The sequence below is a fragment of the Enhydra lutris genome, unplaced genomic scaffold (genome assembly GCF_002288905.1).
Source record: "Enhydra lutris kenyoni isolate GAN:26980312 unplaced genomic scaffold, ASM228890v2 scaffoldscaffold342, whole genome shotgun sequence".
In the NCBI taxonomy this organism is placed as follows: domain Eukaryota; kingdom Metazoa; phylum Chordata; class Mammalia; order Carnivora; family Mustelidae; genus Enhydra; species Enhydra lutris.
In genome coordinates this window covers 5,216-22,585 of record NW_019154426.1, presented here as the reverse complement: position 1 = coordinate 22,585, position 17,370 = coordinate 5,216, and the positions used below count along the sequence as shown (strand labels likewise).

Here is a 17,370-nt window from a genome sequence, read left to right as displayed (position 1 = left end):
CAGTGTTACTTTTCATTTCTGTATTTGTTCTGTATGTATTTGAAAATTCGAAAAGTTATGACAGAAAAAAAGTTCAGCTTATGGATATTTTCCATTTCCTTCAATTACCTGTAAATGAAAGCTTATTTCCCTGATCTTTTTTTTTTTTTTTTATTTCCCTTGCGCCCCCAGCGAGCACACTCTCCAGGGCGCGTAGACCTACAGCCCGGCCCACATCCGCCTCGCCTAGCCACGCCACGCCATGCCACACTGCGGCGCCCGCCCCGCCCATCGTCAGTCACTTGGCAGAGGCAGCACAGGCGGGAGCTGCTCTCCTCCGGGGAATGGCAGCTCTGGCGATGGCGGTGGCGCAAGTGGCGGCGGCTGAGTAGGTGGCGGCGGGGGGAGGAAGCGGCGGCTGCAGAAGCGGCAGCAGAAGCGGCGGCAGCCCAGAGTCGGCGGCGGCGGTAGCAGCGGCGGTGCAGACAGCATCCGCTGCACAGTCGCCAAGGGCTTCGGCGTGGACGTCTCATGCGGCGGCGGCGGCGGTAGCAGGGGCGTCGGCGGCGCAAGCGGCATGGGCGCAGTTGGCATCGGCAACTCAAGCGGCGGCGGCGCAGACCGCGTTGGCTTCACAAAAGGCGACCGTGACTCAAGCAGCCGCGGCGCAGACAGCGGCGTAGGCGGCGGCGTCGGCGGCGGCTGCGGCAGCAGCAGCAGCGGCGCAGACAGCGGCGTCGGCGACTGAAGTGGCGGCGGCGGTGCAGATGGTGGCGGCGGCGAACTGCGGGCGGCAGCGTAGCGGCGACCGCGGTGGGAGCTCTAGGGCCAGCAGCTGAGGAAGGGCAGAGGTAGGGATGAGGACGGGCGCGGAGAAGGGCGGGGGCGGTTTGGGAGGACTTCCTGGAAGGCATTTCTCCTTCCAGCGGCGCCGCTTTCGGCTTTGGGGTGGGGGGGCGGGCAGGGGTACAGCCCACCCTTTTCCTTGGGCGATAAGGAGAGCCGGACCAGATAGATACCTGCTCTGAGCTGAGGGGGTGGAAGGGGAGGGAGGGCTGGGGGCGAGCGTTGGCTGGCGACCACAAGTCTCCGTGGCCACCCGGGGCGGGGAGAGGCGCGCGCTGTTAAAATGGTGATCTTGGGGCTGGGGGAGGCTTCGTGGTCAGCGGCGGGCGCCGTCGCTCCGGCTCAGGGCTGGCAGCTCAATGCGCCGCAGCCCTGGTGGCTCCTCCTCAGCGGCCCTCCGTCCCTGCCACCGCCGGGGCCACTCCTCCCAGGCAAAGGGAGATTGAACCGGGTGGGGAGGGATGGGGGGCGCCAGCCTGGGAGGGGAGAGGGAAGGAGCCGGCCCACTCCCCGCAACCGGCCTCGGGCTGCCTCTGCGCGCCCCCTCCAGATCCGGCCAGCAGCTCCCCTGCCAGCTCGCCACCAGCCCCACGCTGCAGTCCACAAGTCCGCCCGCTCCCCGCGCCCGCTGCGGCCTCTCTGGGGCCGCCACCATCTCCGAGGCCTGTGCTAGGCAGCACCGTCGGGGCCCAGAGGTTGCGGGGTGCGGGTGGGCGCGCCCCGTGCACTCCCCGATCCCTGTTTAGGTCCCTGGAAAGGGTCTGTGGGTGGTCGCCCGAGCCAAGGTTCCAGCACTGGATGCCTGGGAAATGGCGAGGGCTCACCAGTGCCTGTGTTTTGCGGTTTCTCCCCATTTTTAACCCAATCCCTGTGTCTTCCCTCCCATTTCCGCCTCTCCTCAGTCCTCAGAAGGCCAGAAAGACGCATAGGAAGGCTTTTGTGGTTTGAGCGTCTGCACCTTGAGAAGCTGCGCTGAAGCCTTGATATGCAGCATCTGCGATGTGAGGGAAGGCACCTCCACCAGGTACTTGAAGATCTGGGTTAGCTTTGGTGGAAGGACTTTTGCTGCTTAAGGTGTGGGAGAGGGTGGAGGGCTCTCCTTGAGGCCCTCTTTCCAACTTGTTGAGGATGGCTTTTTTTGCATTTGCGGGTGGTTGATGTATGGTTTGGGTTGTGTGTATTTCGTGTTGGGTGGAAAGCGGTCCTATTCACCGCATGACTTAAGGGAGGGCCTTTGTCCAAGTTTTCGTCTCATTTCTATCAGGCTGGATTGGTTTGACACTTGGATCCATTGGGTTATTGGTATGGATGGGCTCAAAAAGAGAGGAAGCCGTGATTTTGCTGTGGATTGTAGGAGTTGAGACGTTTTCTTTTGACCATGTGTAGAATGTTTTTAATTTGCCTGTCCTGAATTCCTGTTTTCTTGTCTTGAGGGATTTGGTGGTGGAGGTACAGTTATGCTGGTGGTTGTGCTTTTCTTGTCTTGAGCGGCAAATGTCTGTTCCTTTCTTATGTTTGAAGATGAATGTTGGGGTTGGATAAAGAAAGTGTATTTTTCTGGGAAGCTGAGCTGTCCGTTTGTGTGTGTTTGTTTTCTGATTCTCTTCTGCAGTGGGGTGATGGGTGTCTTTCTAGACAGCGTTAAGGTACACGTTTGTGTTTTTGGGCAGCACACACTCTCCTTTCTTTTGGGGCAAGGGATAGTTACTTCTGTAGGTGATTACTGTAGGCTTTGCTGTTTAGCTCATTGGTTTGGGGATAATGTAGGGTTGAGACCTTTGTGTAGAGGCTAGTCTGCTTTTCCTGAGTTGACTGCCATTTTCTGAAGCCAGGACTGCTAACTTGTCAGTGTATGCTGTTAGTTGCTGCGATGGGAGGTTTGAGTGACGTACGTTCATCCTGTGCTTCAGTCAATGCTGAAGAAATTCCAAGATGAATAAAAACGATTTTGGTAGGGACCCCTGGGTGGCTCAGTGGGTTAAGCCGCTGCTTTCGGCTCATATAGCAGCTCTGATCATGATCCCTGGGGTCCTGGGATCGAGTTCCGCAAAGGGCTCCTTGCTTGGCGGGGAGCCTGCCTCTCTCTCCGCCTCTCTCTCCACCTCCGCCTGCCTCTCTGCCTGCTTGTGTGCCTTCTCTCTCTCTTTCTGACAAAAAACAAACAAAACTATTTTGGTAAATGGCAGCTGCGTGAGGAAGTTGTCCGCACTAAATCAGTTCGTCAGAACTTCAGGTAATAGTGGGTTCCTGAGGTGCCTGGGTGGCTCAGTGGGTTAAGCCGCTGCCTTCGGCTCAGGTCATGATCCCAGGTCCTGGGTTCAAGCCCCGCATCGGGCTTTCTGCTCAGCAGGGTGCCTGCTTCCTCCTCTCTCTCTCTGCCTGCCTCTCTGCCTACTTGTGATTTCTCTCTGTCAGATAAATAAATAAAATCGTTAAAAAAAAAAATAGTGGGTCCCTGAATGTCTCCTTTGCAGTCTGAACTGAAACATGCTGTAGTCTTTTGGCTCTCAGTTTCTCTGTGGCTCTGTCACCTGGGCCTTTTTGGTTGTGGCGTCTTCCTCCCCATGGGGAAGTTCCCTTCTTCCTTTTAAGGTAAGGAGGGTTTTGTGTTTGTTTGTTTTTAAGGCTTATTTATTCTATTAAAGATATTTGTTTCTTTGAGAGAGTCTCTGTGGGGGCAGGGCAGGGCAGAGGGACAGAGAGAGAATGTCAAGTACACTCTGCACTGAGCCAGGAGCCAGACTGAGGGCTCCATCCCAGGACCCTAAGATCATGACCTGAGCCAGAGTCAGGAGTTGGATGCTTAACGCACTGAGCCACCAGGCACCCCTTTAAGTAAACTTTTTGAACTGCAGCATACATACAGAGAGGTGCACAGATCCTAAGCCAAAAGCTCGAGGAACCTTCACAAGGGGAACACACCCTGTGACTTGCACCCAGGACCCCAGAGTCTATGAGAACCCTCCTGACGGTCCTTTCTGCCAGGGTTCTTGACTTCCGTTGCTGGGGAGCTGTTGCGCATGTTTCTGAATTNGTTCTTGACTTCCGTTGCTGGGGAGCTGTTGCGCATGTTTCTGAATTTGGTGTAAGTGGAGTCATCCAATTCGATGCACTCCTGGGCCTACCTTACGGAGAGTCATCCGTGTTTGTGTGCGTGCTTGTGAGTTTACCAGTGCTGCTGTTTCATCCTCAGACTATTTTAGAGCTCCACTCTGCATGTAGATCCTTAGACATTCTCGAGATAGGATATCTCCTTGGTATCTTTATATTACCTGCATCCTTGAACACAGGTGTCTTCTTTCAGCTGTAGTGTAAGGATCAAGCCTGGTGTGTGGAACTTTTCTGCAGCCCATAAATGGAGTAAGCTTTTGCCTCCTCAGTTGTAGTGTTCTATCAGTCCTTGCTATTTCAAGTCATTGGTGAAGTGAATAGAAAATGCCTGCTTTCAGGGAACCGAACAGATGTTGAAAAGGTGAGACAGAAAGGTCTTCAGTGGTGGGAGGTGCACCCTTGGAATAAATGAGTCCATGGGAGAGATAGTTGGTCTGTGTGGGTACATTGGGAAAGGCCTTACTGAATCTGGGATTTATGGTTCTTTGAGGTCATTTGTTGGTCAGGGCGATACAAGTTAGTTGTTTGTTCCCCCCTCCATCCTTTTTCAGCTCTTCCTTCACTTCAGAGGTCACCCACACTTTTCCACTTCTCCCCACAGGCTGGTAACTCCCATTTACTGTATAATAACCCTCACCAGCCTTATGCGTCCATGCCCGAGGCAGGCAAATCCAACTCTCGCTGCTCGGTCCACTGAAATGACCTGGCAGTTCTCCATTGCCTTTAAAATAAAGTCCAAATGCCGAGCATCACGAGGGGCTGCTGATTCAGTCCTTTCATGTTCCTTTAGGATTTCTGCAGGCCGACTGCCACCGAACCCCATCTGCCCTCCACATATAGGGGTCTGTGTTTCTTGCCAAACTGCTTGTGTCCCGGGCTTGGACCATGATACCTCATTTCCATACCTTCACACCTTGTCTTCCTCTGGATTTTCTCTGTAATCCTTTCCCTCGCTTCTTTGTCCTGCCTCACTACCATTTGGACTCCCAGATGTCTCAGGAAGCCTTTTCATCACTCCAGTCAGGTGTAGCTCATCTTTGTAACACTTGAATTGTATTTTTATTTGCTTGCCTCACCCTCCAAATCATGTATAACTCATTTAACCCTTGAACAGAAGTTTTATTTGATCACCTGTTATGTTTTACCTTTTTTGAGGGTACGACCTTTTCAAAACAAAACAAAACAAACTAATGATTTTAATTTGAGAGAGGGAGGGAGAGAAAGTTTTAAGCAGTCTTCATGGAGACTCTGAGCCCTACATGGGGCTCCATCTGATGACCCTTTCATCATGAGCTTCTGACCCTTAACTGATTTGAGCCACACAGGTGCCCCCTGAGGGCAGGACCTCTCTTGTCACATCTTTATTTTTCTTAACCATGTAGTACAGTGCCTGGCACTGACAGGGGTTCAGTAAATGTATATAGAATAGATGAAGATGAGTTTCAGTTGGCATCCCCCTTAAAACTGTTCCATCCGTTTAAAAGTTTTAAGTAATAAATAAGCTTTCATATTAGGGCTTGAATCCCATGTGTGTAATGTTCCTAGTTTAGGGGCAAGTTGTCTTTATGAAGTGTGTCCTTAAAAGTAACACACCTGTTTCTTTCATTTTGTTTTTCTCACCCTGGGCTGGAAATTAAACCCAGAACTTGAGTCTTGGATGCTGTAGGCAGTGCATTGAAAGTACTTCCTGGAGTGGTTTGGAGCTTCAGAGCATGAGCACATTGACCTGAACAAGAACTCTGATGATTCCTAATCCTTTTTGGTTGTCCATTTGGTTATTGAAGTGGCCCAGAAAGTCTTACAGTCTGCTAAAGAAGAAGAGATCCGTCATGTGCAAAATCGGTTTTGAGGAACTAGATGGGTGTGCACGTAACCTGGCGTCGAAAAGCAGTTTAAGAATGGGAACAGAACATGCTGGGTATCGATGGAGGGGTTATGCTGTCCATCGTGTAAGTTCTCTTGTGTTCATACACCTATAAGTTGGAAGTTGTACACGGAGTATATTCTGTTGAGGACTGTGGATTCTGTTAAATTGGAGTCTTGACTCATTCACTTCATGTATTGAACTTTAAGTTCAGTTCTATGCAGTGACTGGCTGTTGTGTCAAAGAAGAATTGTCAGTAAAGACAATGCAAGACAACTGCAGTGTTAGTCAGAAATCAGGAATAGTTGAAATCATAAGGTAAACAAGTGAAATTTTAATTTTTCAATAGGATTAGATAATGCTCCTTTCCCTCCCTTTCTCATTTTAGAAAAACTATTTAAATGATCCTTTGGTTGAGAGAAGAAACTGGTAGAAGGGATATGTTAAAAAAAAAAAAGAATCTTACTTAACACTTCATGTTAAGAGCATTCGCAATACATTTTAGGATGAAGTTGCTTTTGCGGGGGACAGGAAATTAAAGGGGATGTAGGATGCCAATTGTATCAGCCTGTATTGGATCTTCAAATCTATTGAGTACTTGGTGGTTGGTTAGTCAGCGAGAAAATCAACGTGAATGACTGCTTTCTGAGAAGAGATGAGATTTCCTATGTAGGGTAGAAGGTTTATACACTGTTCATTCTTTTCTAGAAGTAAAAGTTGTTGAATATCATAAGTCTGCCAGAATATTCCAGGTTTCAAGAAATAAAGTTTCAGCTTAAAACGATCTTCAGTCGAAACCAAACCGTTCTGTGGTCTTGGGGTGCCTGGGTGGCTCAGTTCGTTAAGCATCTGCCTTTGGCTCAGGTCGTGATCCTGAGGTCCTGGGATTGAGCCCCACGTCGGGCTCCCTGCTCAGAAGGTCTTACTTGGAGGGAAATGGGACACTTACCCAGGTGGATAGGAGGTAGCTACTGTAGTAATACCCATTTGTAACCGGGTTCATACCCATGTGTTCACTTCGAATTTCAAACTTTAATAAGCATGAAGGTTGGAACTCTGTTTATCTGGTACTACCCAAGCCTCTTGTGAATTTTCATCCCACGAAGGAGAGAGATTATCAGCGCATTGGTAAAATTTAAAAATAACTGACATATTTGTAGGGTATTTTCCTGTATCATTCCATATATTCCCGATTGTCCTTTAATTTGGTTGTGAAGGTGGTAATATGTGCTTAGAAGAAATTAGGGGACAAAACAACATAAAGGTCACTTTTATTCTGCCCATGCAGAATCATTTTTCTTTCACCAATTTATTTGTTTATTCCCCGGACCACAAATATTTGTGTAATTATAGTTTTCCAGGTGTTGTTTAATATGCTAGTTCATTGAATTTTGAAAGTGCTGTAGGTTGTAGTTCCGTGTAGGAATGGGGGTATCAGGCAATGTATGATATAAAACTAATTGAGTCTCTGGTTTGAAAGACATCACTTCTGACCTGTTGGTTTTCTATGGTTCATTTTGGGTTTTTCTTCTCTAAGGAAATTTTTTGCGATCACTTCATAGTTTTAGGGATTCCTTTTTGTAGGAAATAAAGCTAACATCCAGTTTCCAGTTTTCTTTTTGTTTTTTATTTTGTTTTGTTTTGTTTTATTTTGGGGGGAATGAAAATATGTCTTTGGATTCTTAGTATCTGTGGCGTGATTAACTTTGCCGAAGTCTTTCATGAAAAGAATAAGTATGTAAGGCAATCCAGATTTAATGTTTTTCTATTAAATTTGTTTAACGTTGTGGTGCTCTAACTTTCCTGTGTATCGGAATCCCCTGGAATGCTTGTTGAAACACACTGCTTGATTTCCGGCTCTACCCACCACCTTCTGGGTTTTGTTTTTATGAAGTAGGTCTGGGGTAGGGCCTGTGACTTTGCATTTATTTCTTAGAAGTTACTAGGTGATGTTAGTGCTGCTAGTGCTGGTCTAGGGAGCACTATTTGAGAACTATTGGTTAGATGACCTTAAATTTGAAAGAGAAGCCAGCCATGTTTCTTAATGAAACTGGAGATAGTTTTGATGTTCCAGAAAATTGATATCTTGGGGTGCCTGGGTGGCTCAGTGGTTAAGACTCTGCCTTCGGCTCAGGTCATGATCTCAGGGTCCTATGATCAAGTCCTGCGTTGGGCTCTCTGCTCAGTGGAGAGCCTGCTTCCTCCTCCTTCTCTTTCTCTCTCTCTCTGCCTACTTGTGATCTCTGTCAAATAAATAAAATTTAAAAAAAAAGAAAATTGATGTCTTGGCATTGCACAGGGAATTTAAGAGAAGTGATCTCCATTCATGTTTTTATTTATTTATTTAAACGATTTTATTTGTCGGTGGAGGTGTGGGAGAGTGAGGAAGCACAGTCAGGGAGAGCGGCAGGCAGTGGCAGAAGCAGGCTCTCAGCTAAGCAGGAAGCCCCATGCAGGACTCGATCCCTGGACCCTGGGATCATGACTGGAGCTGAAGTCAGTTGCTTAAGTGCCTGAGCCACCAGGCATCCCTACATTCATTTTTTTAACTTAGAGCTGGAATTAGAGGCGATTTCTTAAGAAATACATTGTGTGTAGTAGAAGAGCACTTATCAGTTGGGAACATATGCACTGAATTTTTATCTTCCACATTGAAAAGTCAGATATTGTCTTGGGCTATTAATATGTGTGTTGGATTTCAGATACATGTAGTTTTAAAGGCTATTTCTTTGTAACGTATGTTAGAACAAATTTGATAGTAAACTAATCTTTCAATAGAATGTTGGCCAAAGAATATGAATAGGTAGTTAATCAAAGAACAACAAATTAAGTCAGGAAACATGAGAAATATATAACTTCTATTACTTCAATACAAAACAACATTTTCGGCAAGTCAGATTTTAAAGACTACAAAATTGTTAGTGCGTCTAGGAAGAAGAGGACGTTGTAACAGAGCCTTGGTGGCTAAGATAAGCTGCTTTACATTTTCTGAAGGCCAGTTGGAAGCAATTCCTTTAAAAATATTTGTAGCTTGTGAAACCAGCATTTTCACTAGGAGTTAGTGTTCTCTGCACATACATTTTCTGTGTAAATACATTTGTTGCATCATTATCATAACAAAAAATAGCCAATGAACTCATTAAATGTTGGTAGTGTGCTTCATGAGGGGCAGGTCTTTTGCTAAGGCCACAAGGGTCTGTGGCCCAAAAAGTGGAGTTTGGTAGTAATTCTTGCTGCAAGTTAAAAACAAATAAAACAGCCTACATAGAGGTCAGGGAATTGATACAAAACTGGGCAATAGTTACAAATGTTTTGCAGCTCTTAAAAATGCCGGTTTAATACGGTAAAACTGGAAATGACCCAGATGTCCTTCAGTAAATGAGTGGTACATCCGTCCCAGATGGAATACTTCTCAGCAATTAGGAAGGAACAAACTCTGTATGCATACGACAGCTGGCGTGGATTTCAAGGGCATGATTCTGAGTTAAAAAAAACAATCTCTGCAGGTCACACACTGTAGGCAGCCACTCACGCTTTTGTTATCACAGAGTTAGATGAGCAGTCACCAAGGGTTAGGGCTGATGAGGTTGAGGGGTGGGTGTTTGTGACTGGAAAGGGGTACTGAGAGGGAAGGTTTTGTGTAGATGAAATCTGATCTTGATTGTGGTGGTTGTTAAATGAATCTGCACATGTGATAAGGTGACCTAAAATGGTACCCATGCATCCCCATGTCAGTTTCTTGGTTTTGATGTACTGTAATCCAGAGGATGCAACCCCGTCTGGGAAATGGGGTGCAAATTATATGGGACGTCATATTGTTTTTGCAACACCCTGTGAATCTGTAATGATTTCAAAATAAGGTGAAGTTTTAGAAAGCATATATAATAAAAGGAAATGTTCACAGTATTAGAATAAAACAAGTTTCAAAGTGATAAAACATATGATCCCACTTTAATATTTCATATCACTTAATTTAGTATATTTACCTGGAAGTAATGAGTGATCAAAATATTCTGAGCAGTAGCATGGTGGATTCTTTTGGATTCTTTTGTGTGTATGCTTCTCTATAATTTCTACAGTTTAGATGAGTTGATATCACTTCTGTAGCTTGTAAAGCAGTCTTTATAATAAGTTCCAAAAATCTAATTCTGGAATGTTGAAATTTAAAAAACATTTACATTGAATCTATCAAGTTTTGTTTATATTGGTTGCACCAAGTTAGCATTTAAATAGCTATTAGCTGAGATTGGAGAGTATATTTATCCTCTAAAACATGTTGTGTTTGTAAATTTAAAGCTGTTTTTTGCTCTTGGTATTACAAATGTCCTGTATGATGTTCTGACTTCCCAGTGTTGTCCAATGTAAGTATATACATTGCAGGCCACATGAAATTTTAAGCTTCATTAACCACAGTGAGCAAGTAAAAAGCAGCTGAAATGATTATTTTTAAAGATTCTATTTTATTTTTTGTCAGAGAGAGAGGACGTTCTCTCACGCCCGAGAGCCCGTGTACCCGTGCACAAGGCGGGGGCAGGGGCAGGCAGAGGAGACAGGGCAGGCAGAAATGAGAAGCAGGCTCCCTGGTAAGCAAAGAGCTGGATGTGGAATTTGATCCCAGGACCCTGAGATCATGACCTGAGCTCAAGCTTAATTAACCGAGCCACCCAGGTGTCCTTAGGTGAAATCATTGTTAAGAAATTTAGTTTGTTTAATCGGTTATATCCAGAATATTATCATTTCAATATGTAATCAGTATAAAATTGCAGTGAGATATTTTACATTCTTTTTATCATACTGTAATAAAAATCATACTGATGTGGGAAACAGAGGCAGAAGAAAAACTATTAAATTTCCTTACCTCCTGACAAGCCCTTAAAACAGGCAGAGTGACTCTCCTCTAGGGACTCAACTACCCCCACCTTAAGGCTTTGCTAAGGGCAAAGGGCAGTCCTAGCCTGACCGACCCCCAACCCCTCACCAGGGCCCTGTAAGCACTTTAACAATTCCTTTGGAAACTTGGTCTCTAAACCTCCAAGATAGTGCTGACAGTCACTCCCAAGCATATGGCCTACTGATAGACATCTAAAGGGTCTCACTAAAAGATTTTACTACTAGTAATGAATAACCTTTTCCCCAAACAATAGCTAGCCCCTCAAGGTCCTAGAAACCTTGCTTCCAAAATTCCTTAGAGACTGACACCATCCCTAATCCCCTCCCCACCTTACAANATTCCTTAGAGACTGACACCATCCCTAATCCCCTCCCCACCTTACAAGTATATAATAGACGACTCCTGACAACCCAGAGCAGCATCTCTTCCTGCCCACAGATCGTGTCCCCGTGCTTTAATAAACCACCATTTTGCACCAGAGAGGACTCAAGAATTCTTCCTTGGTCGTCAGCTCCAGACCTCATCCCAGCGAACCTCACCTATGTTGTAGAAGTTCATCATTTGGAGCCCAACGTGGGGCTGTGAGTCTTTACATTTGGACTCTGAGCTTTGGTGCAAAATTGGTGAGTACTTTCTCGCTTCTTCCTTTACTCTCATTTCAGGGCTTCTCAAGGAGTATGGTCTTATTGGAACACTTGCATGTCGATTGCTCAGGCTTTAATCCCCCAGCCCGTGGCTACTCCACAGGGAAGAAAACGTCTGACTTTTGGGTGGAAGTTAGTACCCTGGCCAGAATGGTAATAAGACCCAGAAACTTGATGCCCTTTCTTTATTCCTGTTCTTACGTAAAGTTGTCTTTCTTGGGCGCAGGACAGCCACCTAAGTCACCAGGAAGGACAGATGCCAATCTTAAGACTCCCATGTGAGGTTTCTTCCTGACTGATCTAATGTGATCCCCTCCACACCCCTGGTCTAGCCCCTACTGGCCTTGGGACCTCCACTAGGAGCCGGTGGGAAGCAGTACCCGATTGAATTAAAATGCAACCGGGGATCGTTTCCTAGGGAAGTGGGCTGTAAGGACCACATGTGTTGGAATGTCACATAGACCATGATGGATTTCAGTCTTTACTGTTTCACGTCAGTGTCTTCTCCAAACTACTTAAAGCTACGCAATTGGGTAATTTCCCCTTGCCAAACATTTTTTTTTGTTTCCCATGGGTTAAAAATGGCAGGGCAGCCACACAACTTTTAGTGTATCGGATGGCACAAGATCCTAGTCCATTCACCAGGCACCCATCTGTAGCCTAGGATGCGATGGGAAAGAAGAGGGACGCCGGCACCCCTCCAGGGCCTTTTACGGCAGGAATGCCTTACCGGGAAGGTAGAATGGTGATGAGTAGCGATGTCTTGAGGGACGCCTCTGGTGGCTTTTGACACACGGGCACCACTGACATATCCTGCGTGCGACGCCACCCAGGCGTCAGGGGGGATTTGGTAATGGACCTTCTTTCCTTTTCTGGGAGCATGGCCTCAGTAGGCTTCTTCGGTCCCAAGGACTCTACCATGGGATGCCTTTTAACCCACTGGAAAGCTTCTCCTAAAATTTTTGGAGGGTTGGGTTTTCACTTATAATAGTATTAAAAAAAATATTATAATACACAATTCACCTGTCAAACATGTGCCCATTAAACAGATATTTGTGGAGAGAGGGAGAGAGAATCCTGAAGCAGACTCCCCACTCAAGATGAAGTCTGATGCCGGGCTGGATGCCAGGACCCTGAGATCGGGAGCTGAGCCGAGAGCAAGAGCTGGCCGTGCATACCGTTTGGTATAAATGGTAAAGATGTTTGTTAATTCCCAAGATACCCACTGAAGGGCAAAGGCCAAAATGGCTTCAAATGGCCTTAGAGATCCAGGCTCCTTCTGCTACTAATTGTTTTCCTAAGGCTGGTTCCTCCCAGTTGGCAGAAGACCTTCACTGGTAATTTGGGCTTCAGCTCCCGGTTTAGAACACTTCAACTTTGGTTCCTTGTAGGGTACACCAGGGAGAGTTCAGGCTACCATAGCATTTTCCAGGTTGTGTAGACCAGAATTCAGGCTACTGCACCATTTTCTAGGTTGTAGCTATTATGGTTATTGGTTCCTGGTTTTCCCACTGTGACCTGCCTAAGGGATGAGGAAGGACTGGTACCTAATACAGAGCTGGGGGAAAGGCTTAGGAAGTCATTCAAGGTGAGTTTTCGGAAACAATCTTGGATCTCTTTTCCCATGGACACAGAACTTGTGGTCGAGCAGAGTTGTCTGACTGGCTCTTGCCAGTGAGTTTGCTGAGGGACTAAATGGTGGCAGGTCTTCTAGGTGAGGTGTGAGGTGAGGTTCTGTGCTCTGTAGAGTCCTGGGAAGGGAGTTAGGCACCTGAGCAGATAAAGAAAAGAGACGGACACCGGTGAGCGGTGAGACGATGAGGGGCCGTGTACGTGAGCACCAAGACGGATGGCGGAGTCTGCTGAAATTTGCAATGGAGCACGGCATGTGCCCCTGTTGACCTTTGGAGTTAGCTGATTGTCCTCCTTTACCTGCTTCCTGAGAACTGGGCCAGAACCTACTGACCTCCCCTCACCTGCCTCCTTTCTTCCCTTCTAGGTCTGCAGTAAGCCTTAACTACTGGCCTGACCCTTCCATTCAGCATTTTAGGAGACTGTCTAAGGAGAGGAAGGCCCCCAGAATTAACAGAGGCAAGTGACTCCCTCCCTCCCAACGTCCCCTCATCAGCCCAGAGGCCTGAGGTTTTAGGGGTTCATTCTTCAAAAGAGAGAGTTCCAGTGTTCACTCTCTCCAGTGGCATATGAAAGTGCTCATTTCCCAACATCCTCACCAACACAGGGACCTTGTCATTGTGGTTCATCTGTTATGTGAAAAATGGTATCTTACAGTAAATTTATTTTATTGTAGTCCTCTTATTTGGGGGCTGAAATTAAGGATCATTTTTATATGCTTAAGAACCATTTCTAGTATCTTTTACAGTGAACTGTCCAAGTAAGGAATCACCTTTTTGGCCGTATTAAAGTGATACTAACACTATTAGGCTCTGCGAGTCCTTTCTATCAAGGAAGGCAGTGAAAGGATTTGAGATGGGAGGGTGACTCATTCTCAATCAGATTGAGAAATTAGCCAAATGAGGGGCGCCTGGGTGGCTCAGAGGATTAAAGCCTCTGCCTTTGGCTCAGGTCATGATCCCGGGGTCCTGAGATCAAGTCCCGCATTGGGCTCTCCTTGGTGGGGAGCCTGCTTCCTCCTCTCTCTCTCTCTGTCTGCCACTCTGCCTACTTGTGATCTCTCTCTGTCGAATGAATAAATAAAATCTTAAAAAAAAATAGAAATTAGCCAAATGACCCCAAGTCCTTGGGCATGCAGGGAATCCTGGCCGAAAAGATAGAGCCTCTGGGTAGATTCTGTAAGAAATGCAAAGAAAGTTTAAAGTGACAATAAGGACATGGCCCTTCCTTTGAGCTGAGGGTGAACCCAGGCTTTAGGAAGATGGGGCCAGGCCTGCCTAAGAGGCCTGAATCCTCCATCCGGGGCTCCTTGGCAGCTTCCTTAACCAGAGGCAGGGAACCACCTTGGAGCCCTGGTGACCTGGGAGCCCCGAGGCAGCGTGTCAGCAGCCTGCCTGCTGTCTTTCTCTGCATGGGCTGGCATGTCCAGAGTGCTTCCCAAGTAGGGTGTGGTGAGCATCTTTTCAGTTTATGTTTCAACATCCAGTCTGTTGTGGATGATATTCTATAACATACAATAAAAATGATTTCCTAGAAATAAAATGCAAGAAACCTGTAAACTACAAGCTCAAATGATTTATTAGGAGAATCAATAGACACAGAACTCCTATATCACATTGCAGTACATTTCTAAATGCTGCTCAAGTTTTTGTTCTTACGATAGTTATGCTTTAAGCAACCGGGCTGTAGAACACTGATTTTAACTTCCTTCCACCCCTTTTATTCACCATCTCCTTTACCCAAGCTCCCCACCCTGGAGCTGAATAAGTCCATTTTGGGGGCAATGTTTGCTCGTGCCTTTCTCCCGCAGTCGGTCTGTGAGGTCAGTTTATAAGCATAGAGGCTTTGACCCACACAGGATGGAGATGAAGGGAACATGGTAAGAAATACGGCTTTATTTTATTTTATTTTATTTTATTTCATTTTGCTTAGACATTTATCTGCCCCGTACTCTGACCGCAAAATATTATTTTGCCTTGATCTCGCATTCTGAGGTTTGGCTGAGTCCTAAGTAGTTTGCACCTGGCCACAAAAAAGCATGTTTCGAAGAGGAAAATTAAGATCTGATGTTTTGATGTTAACACTTGTCTGTCCTGTGTACAATCATGGGACATTTTATGGTAATCTTTATAGATTTCATTTATTTATTTATTGGAGAGGGAGAGCATGAGTGGGAGAGCCAGAGGGAGAGGGAAAAGCAGGCTGTCCGCCGAGCAGGGAGCAGATCCTGACCTGAGACAAAGGCAAATGCTTTACCGACTGAGCCACCCAGGTGCCCCAAGGGACATTTTTATTTCTAAGATCTTTATTTCCACCATTAAATCATTAAATAGATTGTACTTACTTTGGTTCCAGCAGGTTTAAGATAAAAAGAAGAGAATGTGAACGTCCTGATTTCTCCCATGAGTCCACAGAAAAATCACTGACCCCAAAGAAGAGCAGCCGGATCCTCATTTGCTCTTCTCCTAGGGCGGGCTCTGCAGGGATGCTTTCCGACCTCACTGAGTGATAACTTGTCTCTGCGTCTCTGTCTCAGGACATTTTGCTCGAGTCTATGGCATCAGTCAGCTGATAAAGGCATTTCTACGGAAGACAGACTGTCATTGTCAAATTGTAAATCTTGGGACTGGGATGGAGACCACCTTCTGGAGATTAAAGGTAAATGAACATTCGCCCTCTTCCCCTAATTGTTTCATTTGTGAAGGTGCCCACCTGGTTCAAAATGTTAGAAATATATTAGGAGGAGATGCAGTGACTGCCTGTCTCCCACCCCTGTCCCCAGCTACTCGCGCCTGCTGCTGCCGTCAGCCACGTACTTGATGTCACCGGGCCCCTGGTGAAGGATGGGTGCCTGACTTCTCATTCTTTGCTGTTACCAACAGGGATCCTGATAAAAATCCTTGTCAACGTGTCCTCTGCATGAGTGGAAGACCCTGCCAGTGGGACTGTGAGGCTTAGACCCCCGTGTCTGCTGTATTCACAATCACGAAGATTTTATTGTCAGCGTGACAGTATCTTCAGTACAGTTTAGTGATGTGCAAGGCTGGGTGATAGTGATACGTACAAAGGCCTTTCATAGCTGTTTCCTGATTTCATCCCTCACCTGCTCTGTTAACGATCAAGAACAGGTATAACTACTCTCACAGGAAATGAGACGGGTCGGGTTAGTGGCAGAACCAGGACCGAATAGACTGCAGGTCCCGCAAGTCCAGGTTGCTTCCCTGTTTCTCTGTACAGAGGCTTGTGCTTGCTCAGGGGGTTCTTTGTGGTCCATCAGTCAGTGGTGCCTGTGCCTCAGTGACCATCATGTGGTGGAAGGAGCTGGAGCAGAATGCAGGGGCAGAACATACACAGTAGGAGCAGAAGCCACTGGAGAAATGCCTCCTCTCGGTGCCACACCCTTTCGAATTGGTCCCGAGGTTGGTTTTGTCCTTCATGTCATATAGTTGGGTTGATTAGGAATAAATCTGACATTTTCATTTCTGGTCTAGGTACACTGAGACTTAGGTACCCCTTCCAAGGAAAAGGTTATATGCCAGGAGTAAGGACGGCAAATAGCACAGGGTAGGAAAGATTTAGTGGAGGTGTTTTGGATCGGTCCAAAGGGTTTTTAAAAAAACTCAAGTCTCCTTGAATAAAAAGAATGCCTGTTCCAATCATCTTCATGTTCATTCCCTGCTAGAAGGTCAAACCACCTCACTTGACAATGGCAAGGTCTCCAGTATCTTGTAGGTCTTCTTTAGCATAGGAAAGTTCCTTTGAAACCCTTCCCTTTCCTTACCTCCCCCACCTTCCAAGGGTGTATCAGTCCCCCCCACAACACTGATGCCGCTCTTTCTGTGCACGGATCCTGTCCCGGTGCTTTAATAAAGCCACCGTTTTGCACCAAAGAGGTTTCAAGAACTCTTTCTCGTCATTGGCTCTGGACCTCACCCCACCAAACGTCACGTACATTCCAAAACTCTGTGACTACTCCCCTGTCTACCTGACGCTTGGCATTATTTCTATCATTTCCTACAGATGTCGGCAAAGCAGGCACTGCTAGGCTTTAGGGACGGGCTTCAACTCTGGAAACAGGATCAGTGCACCTAAGATCATAGAGTGGAGTAGCAACCAAATTAAACACAAAACAAAGCCACTAAGCAAAAAGTTATGGGGGAGGGACCCCAAACCCTCAATAGCAAGTTTAGAAAATGCGAGGGGAAGGAAAAGCATTTTGGTACACACACCAGAAGCACTGTCACATGTGCTTTGGCCAAACCACACTCCCCATTTGACCCAGGTGTTGGGGAAAAAACAAAAAAGCAAAAGCTGTGGAAAACTCACACATTGATATCTCATCCAGAACAAACAGTCAGTAGGTCCAGTACAGCCAACAGCCCTAAGGACCTTGAAAGCTGTGC

General features: G+C 46.4%; 2 long non-coding RNA genes across 2 annotated transcripts in view; both read left to right on the top strand.

Moving 5' to 3' along the window:
- Positions 1–12,414, top strand: part of LOC111140264 — an 18,280-nt gene extending 5,866 nt beyond the window's left edge. Inside the window, exons 2-5 of the long non-coding RNA XR_002640137.1 lie at positions 172–830; positions 1,728–1,849; positions 11,130–11,314; positions 12,385–12,414. This is a non-coding gene — a long non-coding RNA (uncharacterized LOC111140264). The remainder of the gene's footprint in view (positions 1–171; positions 831–1,727; positions 1,850–11,129; positions 11,315–12,384) is intronic.
- Positions 12,415–15,503: 3,089 nt separating this feature from the next.
- On the top strand, positions 15,504–16,857 carry LOC111140263. The gene is made up of 2 exons (XR_002640136.1): positions 15,504–15,625; positions 15,850–16,857. It is a non-coding gene; the product is annotated as an uncharacterized LOC111140263 (long non-coding RNA).
- Positions 16,858–17,370: the final 513 nt, after the last annotated feature.